Below are 15,562 nucleotides of genomic sequence, written 5' to 3' on the forward strand. Positions count from 1 at the left end.
ACCAAAGAAACCCATTGAACTAATAAGTAAAACCAAGAGCTGGTTTTATGAAAAAAAAAAAAAAAAGCAAAATAAAATAGATAAACCATTGGCTAATTTGATCTTAAAAAGGAAAGAAGAAAACCAAATTGCCAGTGTTAAAAATGAAAAGGGTGAATTCATCCTTGAATTAAGGAGGAAGGAATGAAGAGGAAATCAAAATACTTATTAGGAGCTATTTTAGCCAATTGTATACCAGTGAATTAGACAATCTAAGTGAAATGGATGAATGTTTACAAAAGATATGAATTGCCCAGATTAACAGAAGAGGAAACAGAATACTTAATCCCATTTTAGAAAAAGAAATTGAAGAAGCCATCAATAAATTCCCTAAGAAAAAATCCCCAGGGCCAGATAGATTTACAAATTCTATCAAACATTTAAAGAACAATTAATTCCAAAACTATTTGATCAGGCTATGTTGGCTGATGGGGCCCCTCCTCAAATTGTACAGCCAAACTCCTAGGCAAAGCTTCAGCTTTTAAAGGGACACCAGGCAGCCAACAGTTAGGTATTACATAAGCAGGAACTTGCAGAGACCAAAATCAGTGATTGGTCAGTACACACTTTGAAGTTCCTGCGGGTGTCAAGTCTCCATAGGCATGGCTAAACTCAGCAGCCCGCCCACCTCCATGAAGGAGAGCTGATTGGGGGATGGGAAAGAATGGGGCCAGGTACAACAAAACTACGAAAATATCACTTTATATATCTAGAAAAAAATAATAGCAAAATTCATCTGGAAGAATAAAAGGTCAAAGATATTCAAGGAATTAATAAATAATTAATTTTAAAATGCAAAAGAAGATGGCTTAGCTATACCATATCTAAAACTATATTTTAAAGTGGCAATCATCAAAATTATCTGGTACTAGCTAAAAACAGAGTGGTGGATCAGTGAAATAGATTAGTTACACAAGATACAATAGTAAATGACCATAGTAATCTAGTGTTGGATAGACTCAAAAACCCCGGCTTCTTGGATAAGAACTCATTATTTGACAAAAACTGGGAAATCTGTCAGAAATATGGCAGAAACTAGGTATAGACCAAAATCTTACACTATATACAAAGATGATTCAGGTACATGATTTAGACATAAAGAGTAATACCATAAGCAAATCAGAAGAACAAGGAATAGTTTAACTGTTAGATCTATGGAGTAGGGAAACACAAACAAGGGATAGATAGCATTATGAAATGTAAAATGGATAATTTTGGTTATATTAAATTAAATTTTAAAAGGTGTTGCACAAATAAAACCAATGCAACCAAAATTGAAGAAAAACAAAAAGCAGGGAAAAAAATGTATAGCCAGTTAAAGGCCTCATTTCTCAAATATGTAGAGAATTGAGTCAAATTTATAAGACTACAAGTCATTTCCAATTGATAGTGAAAATAAATGTTCAAAGGATATGAACAGGCAATTTTCAGATGAAAAAATCAAATCTATTGCTTGTCATATGAAAAAATGCTATGAGAAATGCAAATTAATATGACTCTGAGGTACCACTTCACACCTATCAGATTGGCTAATGTGACAGAAAAGGAAAATGATAAATGTTGGAGAAGATGTGGGAAAATTGGGACACTAATGCATTGTTGGTGGCACTGTGAATTGATCCATTCTAGAGAGCAGTTTGGAACTATGCCCAAAGGACAAAAAAACTGTATATACTCTTTGAGCTAGCAATACTGTTACTAGGTCTATATCTGAAAGAAATCATAAAAAAGGGGGAAAGACCTCCATATACAAAAATATTTATAGCAGCTCTTTGTGTTGTGGCAAAGAATTGGAAATTGAGGGGATGTCTATTAATTGGGGAATCAATGATTGGGGCTATATGAATGTAATGGAACACTATTGTGCTATAAGAAATCATGAGGGACTACCTGCTCTCCTTCTTTTTCTTGTTTTGTTTTGTTTCCTCTTTCCCATTGTGCGCTCCATTGATTGTAATCTTTCTTTACAACCTGACTAATGTTTAATGTGAAGGTATTTGCAGATCCTATATTTAATTGCATGCCACCGTGGGGCGGGGGAGAGGGAGGAGGAGATAATTTGAAATTCAAGGGATTGTGGAATTGAATCTTGTAAACTAAAAGTAAACAAATAAATTAATTTTAAAAAAAGAATCATAACAAAATGGGGAAGAAAGTTTTTTGCAATATGAGCACGAAGGTAATGAGATTAATAAATGTCAACTAGAAAAAGTAAAAAAAAAGAAAGAAAGAAAGAATGAGGGGGCAGCTAGATGGCACAGTGAATAGAGCATTGGTGCTAGGGTCAGGAGGACTCTGTTTATTAATAATTAACCCCAATTGCCCTGACTTCTCCCCTCAGGAAAAAAAAAAAAGAAAAAGAAAATGATGAGCAGGTGGATTTCAGAAAAACCTAGAAAGACTTGTATGAATTGATGCAAAGTGAAATGAGCAGAACCAGGGAAATCTTGTACACCGTAATAGCCACATTGTACAATGATCAACTATGACTGACTTAACTCTTCTCACCAATACAACTGTGAATGACAGCTTCTCTGATCAATTACAACACACTCATGATGGAGAATGCTATTTACATCTAAAGAACTGATAGAGTCTGAATGCAGATCAAAGCATACTATTTTCGCTTTATTTTTTGTGTGTTTTTTCCTTTTGTTCCATTTCTTCTTTCACAGTATGATTAATATGGAAATATGTTTTACATGATTGTACATATATAACTTATATCAGATTGCTTACTATCTTGGAGAATGGGGGGAAGGATGGAGAAAATTTGGAACTAAAAATTTTATTAAAAAATGAATGAAAAAAATTAAAGGTCAAATGTTGAGGATTGACTACACCTGTGTGAGGTTGGACAAATCGCTTACCCTCTCCGGGCTTGAGTTTCCTTATTTGTAAAATGAGGCAGTTGGTCTTGCTGGCCTCTGAGGTCCTTTCCAGATCTTGACTATGCCCCTGTGATCCCTTATAGGATGGCCTATTCTCCTCGCCCTGACATCAGTGCCTACATCTCTGCAAGTGATCTTGCTGCCCTTCTTCCCAGAGAGTCCTCCTTTCAGAAGGAAGAGGAAGAAGGAGCTTGAAAAGGATTGGTTTCCAGGGGAGATATGTCAGGAAGGCAGAATGCTTTAGGGCTAAGGAGGATTGGACTCTGAGGTTCCTTCTAGCTCTCACCCTCAGGGATGGGATTGGCTTTCTGAAAGTTGAGAGGACTTAGTAGTTATGGGAAGAGCAGAGCTGGTTGTAGGTCTCAGGGATGTTTTGGTGCAAGTTTAGTTTCAGTGATTGTGCTGTGGACAGTGGGAGAAAAAGGGACTTTGTGGGTTGCAGGGTTATTGGGTGCCCTGGCTGTGCACTGGGACAGAGTATTAGAAAGAACACTCAGCATTCATATCTGAATCATGTACTTCTGAGCTCCATTTAGTTTCTCTTTGGGGAAGAAATTATGCAGAAGGGCACAGGACATGGGACAGCCTGACATACTGGATAGAGTGTAGAATTTAAAGTCAGAAAGAACTGAATTCAAATCCTGCCTCAGATCTGTGTCCCTGGGCAAGTCGTTTCACAAATCTGTGCCTCAATTTTCTCATCTTTCAAATGGGACCTCTCTGGTTCCTTCTAGGTCAGAATCTATTATTTATTATATGATTTCTGTTTGGGGAAGAGATTGCTCATATGGGCAGAAGGTAACCTGAGGCACAATGTAGCTTAGTACAATGGATAGATTTGCTTGTCTTGGAATCAAGAAGACCTGAAATAGAATCCCACCTCTGAAATTTCCTAGCTTTGTATCCCAGGGTAAGTCACTTAACCACTCTGCCTCAATTTCCTGCCAAGAACTGTGCTAAGCAAGGCAGGGATACAGATAGAAGAGAGTCCCTGCTTTCTAGAAGTTGCCATTCTTAATAGGAGGGTCAGCTGTAGGGCAGATGGAAAGGCTCCCTGGCTCTTAAGCTTCAGAAGCATGAAGATGGCAGGCCTTTTGGGGGGAGGGGGGTCAAATGGTAAGGCCCACACCATGAAGTGACAGAAGTAAGTAAAGCACTTGGCAGACCTTTTAGCACTATACAAAAGTGAGCTACTGTCATTTTCTTTTTTTTTAAAGCAATTGGGGTTAAGTAACTTGCTCAAGGTTACACAGCCAGTTATTTCTGGGTGGGTGCTAAGTGTCTGAGCCCAGATTCGATCCCTGGTCATCCCAACTCTGGGGTCAGTGCTTTTACTTGCTGTGCTACCTGGCTGCCCTTCTCTCATTATTTCTTCATCATCATGACAAAAGGAGAGGAGAAGTGGCCTGGAGATATCCCAAATATTAGCTATGGATTTGGCCAGCCCTAGGGGATTAGAACCATCTTTGTCTATCCAACTTTTTAAAAAAATTATTGATATCATTTTAAAATTGGACAAATTTCCCATTATAACCCTGCTTTGGTCCCTCCCAGACAGTCATTCCATATAACAGAAATTTTAAAAGAAAGGAAGGAAGGAAAAAAGAAGGAAGGAAGGAAGGAAAGAAGGAAGGAAGGAAGGAAGGAAGGAAGGAAGGAAGGAAGGAAGGAAGGAAGGAAGGAAGGAAGGAAGGAAGGAAGGAAGGGAGCGAGGGAGGGAGGGAGGGAGGGAGGGAGGGAACTGCAAAATTGATTAATACATCAAAAAAGTCTGAAAACACATGTAATACTCAACAGTCCTCTCCCATTCTACTCCCACCAACCCCACTTGTGGAACCCCGTCTCTTCAGTGGAGTGGGTGGAGGTTTCCTTTCATTGTGTCTTTTTAGTAATGTAGCCAGTTCTTAGTAATTTTGTAAGATTCGTTTTCTCTTTCCATTTACATTGTTGTAATTGTGTACATTATTTTCTTGGTTCTGCTGACTTCAGTCTGCATCAGTTCATGCAGCTCTTTCCATGTTTCTCTGTATTCATCTCTTTTTACACTACACTACATCCACGGACCACAATGTGTTTGGCTATCCCCCCAAGTGATGAGCGTCTACTTTGCTTCCGGTTTTAAAATGCTGCTATCAATATTTTGATATTTGAGGTCAGTCTTTTCATCGATCACCTCATTGGGAAATATACCTAGCAACAGAATTTCTGGGTCAAAGGGTATGGACATTTTAGTTATTTTATTTGCATAATTCCAATTGCTTTCCTGTACTCACATTCAGCTTTAATGACACTGAAAAACTCTGAGAATATTGGAGATGAGGTAGAGGAGATCCGAATGGAGCATGAGGTCAAGAAGGCTGTTGGTACAATGTCTGTTGCAACAGTCTTCGGTACAAAGTCCCTCAGATGGCAGCTCATCTCCATTATTGTCTTGATGGCTGGCCAGAAGTTTTCAGGAGTCAATACGGTGGGTAAAGCAATTAAAGGGAGAATCCTGAGGCCCTGCAGGGAATTAGGAATCAGTTCTATATATAAATAAATATGTGGGAAAATATTTTTTTAATTTAATTTTATTTTCACTTCCAATTCTTTCCCTCCCTTCAGCCCTTTTCCACCCATTGAGAAGGCAAGAGATATGATACTCCTTAGTCATATGGAGTCATGTAAAATGTATTAACCCATTAGCTATATTCCAAAAAAGACAGAAAGGAAAGAAAAAAATGTTTCAAACTGCACTCTGAAACCACCTATCTGGAAGTACTTTGGACTCCTTATGGTAGCATAGTATATTAAAGTGCCTGGCCTGGAGTCAGGAAGACTCATTATGTGGCACTGCTTATGTAGCAAATTACTGTATTGATTATTTACCAAGCCTTTCACAGTTGATCATCCTTGTAATACTGCTGTTCTTGTATACAAGGTTCTCCTAGTTCTGCTCACTTCACTTTGCATCAGCTCATGTACCTGTCTTCCCAGGTTTTTCTGAAACCATCTCCTTCATCATTTCTTATGGTACAGTAGTATTTTATCATAGTTGATGGGCATCGCCTCAGTTTCCAATTCCTTGACATCACAAAAATAGCTGCTAATAGATGTTTTTGTACATATAGGTCCTTTTCCCTTTTCTTTGATCTTTTTTGGATACAGACCTATTATTTGGATACAATAGTTCTATTGCTAGATCAAAGTTTATGCAGTTTCATAGCCCTTTGAGCATAGTTTCAAATTGTTTTCCAATGAATCTATGTGTGGGGAAAATCTTAAGATCAAGGAGGGAATCAGTAATCAATACAGACTTTGAAGCAACGTGTGGGGGCATATCTTGAAGCCTAGGAGAGAATTAGAGGGGGTCAATTCTGTATGTGGGCCAACATGTAGACGAATCTTAAGGCCCACCCAGGAGAGAAGTAGGGAGCAATGCAGGGCTTGAAGTAACGTGTGGGAGAATTTCAAGGCCTACGAGAAAAGCTGAGTTTAGAGTTCTGTAGACCTTCGTGTGGGAAAAGAGCTGACCTGTTCTTTCAAACATCTCCCAAAAAGCATTAAAGTCTCAGTGTCAGGACAAATCTGACTGCCTTAATTACCAGCAGGGTCACGACACCCCTTCTTCTACTCTTGCTCTGGCCCCTTCTAATATTACCTGGGCCATGCTTTCTAGGTCTACTACTATGCAAACAGGGCAGCAGGAGGGCTTGAACACTACATCCAGTATGTCACAGTGGGAACAGGTGCAGTCAACATGGCGATGACCGTCTTAGCTGTATGTGTATCCCATGTTCCCATGACCTTCCTTTCCATTCTGAAATCAGTAGCTTCGAAAGAGAGATTCTAAGGGCAATGGTGACCCCAAAGGAACGGTGCCCACAAGGGAAGTCAATTCTAGATGCTTACAACTAGGAAATTCTCCCTCCTCACTCACACTCCTCCTACAACCCTCTAAATTCACCTCGGTTTTCATTCAGTGACAGGTAGTTTTCAGGCTATGATATGACACTAATGACGTACTAATCCTAGCTGAAACAAGGAATTTTTGCATTTGGGGCAAGTGGCAGAAAATCCCCCTTAGTGGAGGAATGGGATTGGGGAGACACACCCCAGGAATCATAGGAGATGCCCCTGCTGAGGGGTCAGGAAGAAAAATTTGCTCTGGCTGCCATCTGGTAGCTTGCTACCTTAGCCAATTCTTGCTATAGTTACTGGGTTTATTGTTTCTCTGTTGCTGAAGCTAGTCAGTCAATAAGCATTTATTAAGTGCCTACTATGTGTCAGGCACTGTACTAAGTGCCGGGGTTACAAAGAGAGACAAAAATACAGTCCCTGTCCCCTGCCCTCAAGGAATTGACATTCTACTGGGAGAGACAACATGCAAATAACTTTGTCCACACAAAATATACATGGTCTAAATGGAAGATAAACTGAGGACTGCAAATGGTCTCCCCACTCATGAAATTCAGTGCCTTCCAAATGCTGGGTCTGAAACAAAAACCTAGTCAATCAGTCTGATCCATGGGTAGCCAGGCATCTGGCAGGCCACCTTCAACTCATCCAGCTCCATGGTGGTTGGCAGCCAAGTCATGGTGAAGAAACCCTTGTTAGTGGCTAAAAAAAAGAAAAGTACTTGTCATCTAGCCTGGGGTTTCTAGTTTTCAGGATTCAAATGCCACTAGAGATGGAAATACTCTGAATCACATTGGTCAAACTGATATCTTGTCCTTGGGATCTAGGTTGGTGTTCCCATTTATTTCTTTTGGAGATTTGTTGGACTCTCTCTCTCTCTCTCTCTCTCTCTCTCTCTCTCTCTCTCTCTCTCTCTCTCTCTCTCTCTCTGTGTGTGTGTGTGTGTGTGTCTCTGTGTCTCTGTCTCTCTCTTTCTGTCTCTGTCTCTCTCTGTCTCTCTCTCTGTCTCTGTCTCTCTCTTTCTTCTCTCTCTCTGTCTTCTCTCTCTTTCTCTCTGTCTCTGTCTCTCTCTGTGTCTCTGTCTCTCTCTGTCTCTGTCTCTTCTCTCTCTCTGTCTTCTCTCTCTTTCTCTCTGTCTCTGTCTCTCTCTGTGTCTCTGTCTCTCTCTGTCTCTCTATCTCTCTCTTCTCTCTCGCTCTTGCTCTCTCCCTCTGTCTCTTTCTTCTCTCTCTCTCTCTCTCCCTCTGTCTCTCTCTTTCTTCTCTCTCTCTCTCTGTCTCTCTCTCTCTCCCCCTCTCTTTCTGCCAGAAGTATAGTGTCCACTCATAGGCCTGATTCCATTGCTGCCTGGCCTGGAAGCTTCAGCCTGCTCTGTCTCTGATCTGGGATGATTTGCCCTTCCTTACATAGCCTCTTATTCTCCCACTCTCATCTTGGTGCCAGATTCATCAGCTTTGGTCCTACCGCATACAGCTCAGAACTCCTGAGCTCAAGCAATCTGGCAGCTTCTGCCTTCCCAGCAGTAGAGACTGCAGGCAGGTAGCACCACAACCAGCCTCCCTCCCATGTTTCCTGGGTCTGTCTTCAGAGTCTCTTGGCTCCTCTTCCCAAAGTAAAAGAGGCATGAGTGCCAGGTGGGTGTGGCGCTTCCTGGGCTGGTGCCTCCTGCTGGGATTGGACCTGCTCCTGACCTGCCCAGGGCTGCCCCCAGGGGTGTCCCAGCTTCTGGACCATGACCTTGACCATTTGTGGTTCTTTCTCCTTCAGGTCTTCATTGTGGAGCTCTTAGAGAGGAGACTGCTTATCCTGATCGGCTTCACCATCTGCTTCCTGGCGTGTGTTGTGTTAACAGTAGCCCTTTCACTCCAGGTAGGGAGTCATAAGGCCCTGAGTTTGTTTGGTTTTTTTTTAAGAGTTTGGCCTTGTAGAATGGGGCATGGACACTCATCTCTGCCCCCAAAACATTGTCAGTCTTGCTTCCCTCTCGTTGCCCCTCCATTTTCCCATCCTAGCTGTTTGAACATGGTCAAGTCCTTTTACCTCTATGGGTCTCAGTTTACTCATCTGTAAAATTAAGGGATCGGTTTTGCTGGCCTCTATGATTCCTTCCAGCTCCAAATTTGTGATCCTATGAAACTCTCTGAGCCTTAATTTCTTCATTTGTAAAAATATTCTCAAGTCCCTCCTAGTTCTGATATTCTATGTTCTAAGGGTTCTCCCAGTTCTTTTTTTTGTGTAGGAAGGACCCTTCCAATCTTAAATCTACTACAGTTCTAAAACATCCCCAAAGAGGCAGCCCATGGAGCATCCAGTGGATTCTTCTCCTACAGCTATCTGTATTGAAAATTACATAAAGTCTGTCCAGATCCCCCCACAGCCCAAGTAGTAAGATAACCCCCCTAAGCAGTTTATAAATATCATGTTTATATGTATAGTTTGTATAGTGGAATGAAATTCCAGGATTCCCCTGGACCTTGTCTTCCTTTCCCCTTCTGCATCCTGCATTCCTTTGTTCTGCCATACACCTGATGATGGTGATTTTCTTTTCTCAGCATTGTTTGTGTGATCACCTATGTCACAGGGCATGCTATTAGACCAAGTCAGTATCTAAGGAGTGCAATAATTACTCTCCAGTCAAGGTAACCTGCTAAATCCTTTTGATATAACTTCTATCCCAGGAACTTCTGGGGTGAGTCCACCAAGTAGTTAGAGAGGGGCTTGTTGAGCACATGACAGAGTGGCCTATTAAGAATGTGATAGAGGAGCTCACTGAAAACATCACATGGTGGCCTATAGAGTACATGACAGAGGGTCCCCTGACAACATTACCTGGAGATTGTTACAGAGAGGGCCACTGAGTATACTATAGAGAGGTCCTTTGAAAACATTACAGTGTCTACCATTAATACAGATATTCAATATTGGGCTGGCCCCTTGACATAATGGACAGAATGTTTCACGTTCAAATCCCTCCTCCAACACTTACTAGCTATTTGACCAGAATAAGTTGCCATATCTGCCTCAATTTCATCACCTGTACAACAGGCATAATAATACCTATAGGATCAACAACCTGTAGGTTGTTGTAAAGGCCAAATGAGATAATATATGGAAATGCAATATAATTATCAGTTTTTTCTCATCATTCTCTGACCTATCTTCATCTCACAGAGATGTGGTGCAGAATGATTCAATTAACATAGTGATGAGATGCATACACCTGGGCATTTTGAGCCAGGGAACATGCTTTATTGGTTTTGTGGTTGACCATTTGGCTACCATGTTCTATGGTGCCCAACCCTCTTCTAAAAATGATGTTTTCAAGTAAAAATCTCACTCTGGCTCACTTAGTAGAGGGCTTTTCCTCATCTGTACCAATGTTCTAAAGAAGAGGTGGGGAGTCTGCTGCAGGTTCCCCACCATTGTTCTAGGGCCTTCCCCCTCCTCTGACATGGAAATGGAATGACAGGCAAATGAGTCCCACCACCCTGTTGTCACTCATCTATCCTTTCCTTTCCCAGGTCCTACTCTTTCACTGATTATTGCTGAAATCTTCCTGTAGTCCTCCTGACCAGCTGTATTTATGGTTGGAAGCACTGTCCTCTCCATTGTCAGCATGGGACTGATCTTCCCTTTGATTCAGGTAGGAGGGAAACCAATTGACAAAAACTTTAGGAGGTAAAACTGTCAGTTCAGATACCTTGCATCTAGCACAGTTCTCAGCATAAAACAGGAACTTAAGTTAACATTGTATAGAATTGACATGAGAGTAAATGGATTGGGGCTCTCCTCATTTGGGCACACCCCCTAAAATGGAACCCATCCCTGCTTCGTCATCTTATAGGATGTGGGATGTTATACCTTCTAGGTGCATATAGCAGCTAATGCAAATGCACACAGGTTAGAGATGGAAAGCCAGGAATGTGAATCAGTGAAAGGGCCTGATCGAAGGGAGGCACAGGAATTGAGATGCAAGAAGGCCCATAAGGCAGCCAAATTACAGAGGGTTTTCAATGCCTAGCAGCAATAGGGAAGTCCTGGACATCTTTGAACAGGGCAGTGACTTAGTCAGACCTGGGTGCCTTAGGAGAGGCATTCTGGGATCTATGCAGAAGCCTGTATTTGGGAATAGAGGCTAGTTGTTAAGTAAAAATTGACTTCTAGTTCTGTTTGTGGAGGCTAATAATTGGAAAATGGGAGGGAAGGGTTCTCTTCAATTGGACCAGAGGTTCCCAAAGTGGGTGATACCACTCCCTTGGGGGCACCGGAATGATCCAGGGGGGTAGTAGTAGCCTCAGGTACAATTCGGGGGGTATTGAATAAAGAAGCAGTGGAAACACAAGAAGAAAAATTTTGAAAAACCGTTTGTACATGTTTCATCTTTTGTGTAACAGAGTTAAAGTTGTAGTGATTACATTATTTTCCAAAGAAACACACAAAATGTGAGTTTTAACCAATCACTGGTCAAGTCTGCCAACAGACAAGCAAGTGTTGGCAGGAAAGCCTGTTGCACAATGTAAGGAAGTCCAGTATGCAACATCAGGAATATGTGCATGTAATGACTTGCTTACAATATGGTTACATGATGCAACATTATATCACCAAAATTTCAATGCAGGAAAAAACCCACAAGTTCATAATAAATTATTAAATTTAAGATGTGTTATTTAAAAATTTTACATATTTTTAAAATGATACAAATTAAAAAAAAACACTGTTAAAGGATTAAAGAAAGTAGATTTCCATGGGGATACTGAGTAACTTTTTTTTTATTTTCCAAATAAGTTTGGAAACCTCTGAATTGGGCGTTGGCTAAGCAAGTTGTGGTATATGAAAGTGGTGGAATACTATTATGCTGTAAGAAATGACCATATATGTTTGTAACAGTTTTGTTTTTCTTGCTTTTGCAATGAATGATGGAGGGGTTGAGGTGAAAGAGAGAAAAGGTGGTCTTCATTTGAAAAAAAAAAGTTGAGAGACTGAATGCCAGATCTCTAAGTTGTTAGTGAAGAATACTGGGGGAAACAGTTACTATGTTCCCATTCAGAAAACTCTGTTCATTCCCTATTTTGCCTAAAGGATCAAAAACAAAATTCTCCGAATTTTATTTGTTTTGTTTTCTGCTTTTTGGAGGGGGGAAGTGAGGGCAATTGAGTTTAAGTGACTTGCCCAAGGTCACACAGCTAGTATTAAGTGTCTGAGGCCAGATTTCTGCCTCCAGGGCTGGTGTTCTATTCACTGCACCACTTAGCCATCCCAATTCTCCAACTTTTCAAGCCCTTTATAACCTGGACACTTCCTACCTTTCCAGTGTCCTTAAAACCTTGTGATACTCAACCACCTTCCCATATACTCTGTAATTCTAATAAGATACTCCACTTCTCTGGGCCTTTTCTCCAGTTGTCTCCCAAGCATGAAATCTTGCCTCCTCATTTCCATCCACCCCCTGCCTTCCCTGGCTTTCTTCCAGTCCCTGCTAAAATCCCACTTTCTCTAAGATGCCTTTCCTGATTCTCTTTTAATTCTTGGGCCTTCCCTATGAGATTATCTCGAATTTATCCTCTATATACCTTGTTTATGTTTCATTTGCGCATTGTCTCCCCTGTTAGACTGTGAGTTCCTTGAGATTAGAGATTGTCTTTTGACTTTTTCTGTCTCCCCAGAGTTTAGCCCAGTGCCTGGTACATAGTAGGTGCTTAATAAATGCTTGCTCAGATTTGGAATTATGCTTACATGGCTACACAGCCCCTTTGATCCAGCAATACCACTACTACATCTGTATCTCAAAGAGATCATAAAAAAGGAAAAAGGATCCATATACAAAAATTTTATAGCAGCTCTTTTTATGGTGGCAAAGAATTGGAAATTGAAGGGAATGCTCATCTAACTGGGGAATGACTGAACAAGCTGTGATATATGAATGTAATGGAATACTATTGTTCCATAAGAAATGATGAGCAGGTGAATTTCAGAAAAACCTGGAAAGACTTATATGAACTGATGCTGAGCATAGTGAGTAGAACCAGGAGAACACTGTATATAGTAATAGCTACATTGTGCAATAACCAACTTTGATAGACTAAGAGGCCTCGGTGGGGAACCTGCAGTCTCAAGGCCACATGTGGCCCTTTAGGTACTCAAGTGTGGCCCTTTGACTGAATCCAAACTTCACAGAACAAATCCCCTTAATAAAAGGCTTATTAAATATAATATAGTATAATATAATAATATATAATATAACAATAATATCAACAAAGAGATTTGTTTTGTGAAGTTTGGATTCAGTCAAAGGGCCACACTTGAGGACCTAGAGGGCTACATGTGGCTTCAAGGTTGCAGGTTTCCCACCTCTAGTTACCTCTTTTCTGCAATACAAGGATCCAGGACAATTCCAAAAGACTCATGATGGAAAATGCTCTCCACATCCAGAAAAAGAACTATGGAGTCTGGATGCAGATGAAAGCATACTATTTTCTCTCTTTTTTTTTCTTTCTCATGGTTTTTTTCCTTTTGTTCTGATACTTCTTTCACAACATGATTAATGTGGAAACATGTTTAATATGATTATTTGTACATTTATGGCCTATATCAGGTTGTATGCCATCTTGAGGAGAGGGGAAGGAGAAGGGGGAAAAATTTAGAACTCAAAATCTTTTTTTTTTCTTTTTGGAGGGCAACTGGGTTAAGTGACTTGCCCAAGGTCACACGGCTAGTGTGTTGTCTTGTTAAATAAAGTCTTGTGTTAAGTGTCTGAGGCTGGATTTGAATTCAGGTCCTCCTGACTCCAGGGCCGGTGCTTTATTCACTGAGCCACCTAGCTATCCCTATGACTCAAAATCTTAAAAAAAGTGGATGTTGAAAACTAAATTTTTTTTTAAATCTAAATAAATAAATGCTTCCTCACTTGTTTGACTTCACTTCTATCCCCACAGAAGGGTCTTGGTGCCTTCAGCTTCATCATCTTTGCTTTACTTCATCGTCCCAGAGACCAAGTCTAAGACGTTTATGGAAATCAATGACATTTTTGCCAAGATCAATAAGATGTCAGAAGTTCAGCCACAAAAAGAGAAATCTTCCAACTTCTAGCCTCCCACTATTCTGTAGCCATTTGGTGGTACATTTTTATCTGACCTACACCAGCCCCTTCCTTTTATTTTTCCAGCTGTTCCACAAATAGGCCTGCTTTTGTACAGACTGTTTGTTGGTCAAACCTCCAGGTACCTCTGGTAAACTGGGAATACCCATTCACTCTTGGGTGAAAATTCTGAAAAAACAGATCTTCCTTTGGGTCAGGCATTCACTGAGTCTAAGTCAGGACTCAAAGCAGCTCTTCAGCTTGGCTTGGGCAACAGCCTCTTCATAATACTATAATATAGAATATGTAATATAATATATATTTCTTATAATACTAAGTTTTATATTTAAAAAGTCACCATGACAAGATGATTGGAGCAAAGTCTGGGAACCTTTAGGGGCCTGTGAGTACCCTGCTAGAACCAATTTCCTCCTTCCTATCACATTCTGCCCTGGAAACATCACTCTTAGAATATGGGATGTCACAAACACAAAACACACTGAGGCAGACTGATGAGTATGGATACTTCAACTAAATGAATGTGTAGAGAAAGGGTTGAAACAGCCCATTCTAACCTTAGTCGTTTATGTTATTTGTCAAAAAGAACTCTCATTGTTTCTATGTATTCATTAAAGCAGATGATTATTTTGTGTTGAGACATACTTCTTTCTTTTTTTTTTTTTTAAGCAATCAGGGTTAAGTAACTTGCTCAAGATTACATAGCCAGTTATTTCTGGGTATGGTGCTGAGTGTCTGAGCCCGGGATTCGATCTCCAGGTCATCCCGACACTGGAGTGGTGCTCTTACTCGCTGAACCACCTGGCCGCCCCTAAGCAATTGGGGTTAAGTAACTTGCTCAAGGTTACACGGCCAGGTGTTTCTGGGTGGGTAATAAGTGTCTGAGCCGGGATTCGATCCACATGTCATCCCAACACTGGAACCGGTGCTCTTACTCACTGTGCTACCTGGCCACCCCTACAACTAATAATTCTTAAAAGATTATTTTGGGCACTGAGGTTAAGTGACCAACTTAGCTAGGGTTACACAATCAAGTCTGTATCAATGGTCTTCCTGGCTCTGAGGCCAGCTCTCTGTCCAGTGGACTCTTCTGCCTTTCAAAATTCATTTAATGCTTGCTGATCGATTCATTAATTGCACATTTCTCCAACAACAGAATTAGCCACTAATAGGGTGTTCAGAGGCAGTCTTGAGAAATAATAAATTGAGAGTATCAGCCCTGTTATTATGGATATTGACTTTGAGTTTTACAGTGGTAGGGGGAAAGGTCATAGGGAACAGAATGGGGAGGTTTCCAGGAAGGTTTCAAGTCAACAAGCAATTTATCAAACACCTACTGTGCACCAAGCAATGGAGATACAAAGAAAGACAAAAACACTCCCTGCCCTCAAAGAGCTTATAGTCTAAGGGGAGAGAGAACAAGAAAACAACTTTTCCCAGGTCTGGGGTGAGAGGCTAATACTCTGGTTGAGGAAGAAAGCTTAGGAACTGCTCTATGACTACACAGCCCAACAAATATATAGTCTCACTTTTCGTGAATATTGTGGAAAGCAACCTTGCTCAGGTATGGGATGGACTAATGACCTCCAAAGTCCTTCTTATCTCTGGGATTCTGGGGGTCTAGGCTTCTGAGTCTTACCCA

At 40.8% G+C, this 15,562-nt stretch overlaps 1 pseudogene; it reads left to right on the forward strand.

Annotated features, from left to right (window-relative positions):
- LOC138154584 (solute carrier family 2, facilitated glucose transporter member 5-like) overlaps positions 1-13,913 on the forward strand; it is a 30,707-nt pseudogene extending 16,794 nt beyond the window's left edge.
- Positions 13,914-15,562: the final 1,649 nt, after the last annotated feature.

Source organism: Petaurus breviceps, unplaced genomic scaffold, assembly GCF_028583685.1.
Source record: "Petaurus breviceps papuanus isolate PSGF00001 unplaced genomic scaffold, PetGlider_PUasm1.0 91041, whole genome shotgun sequence".
NCBI classification, from domain to species: Eukaryota; Metazoa; Chordata; class Mammalia; order Diprotodontia; family Petauridae; genus Petaurus; species Petaurus breviceps.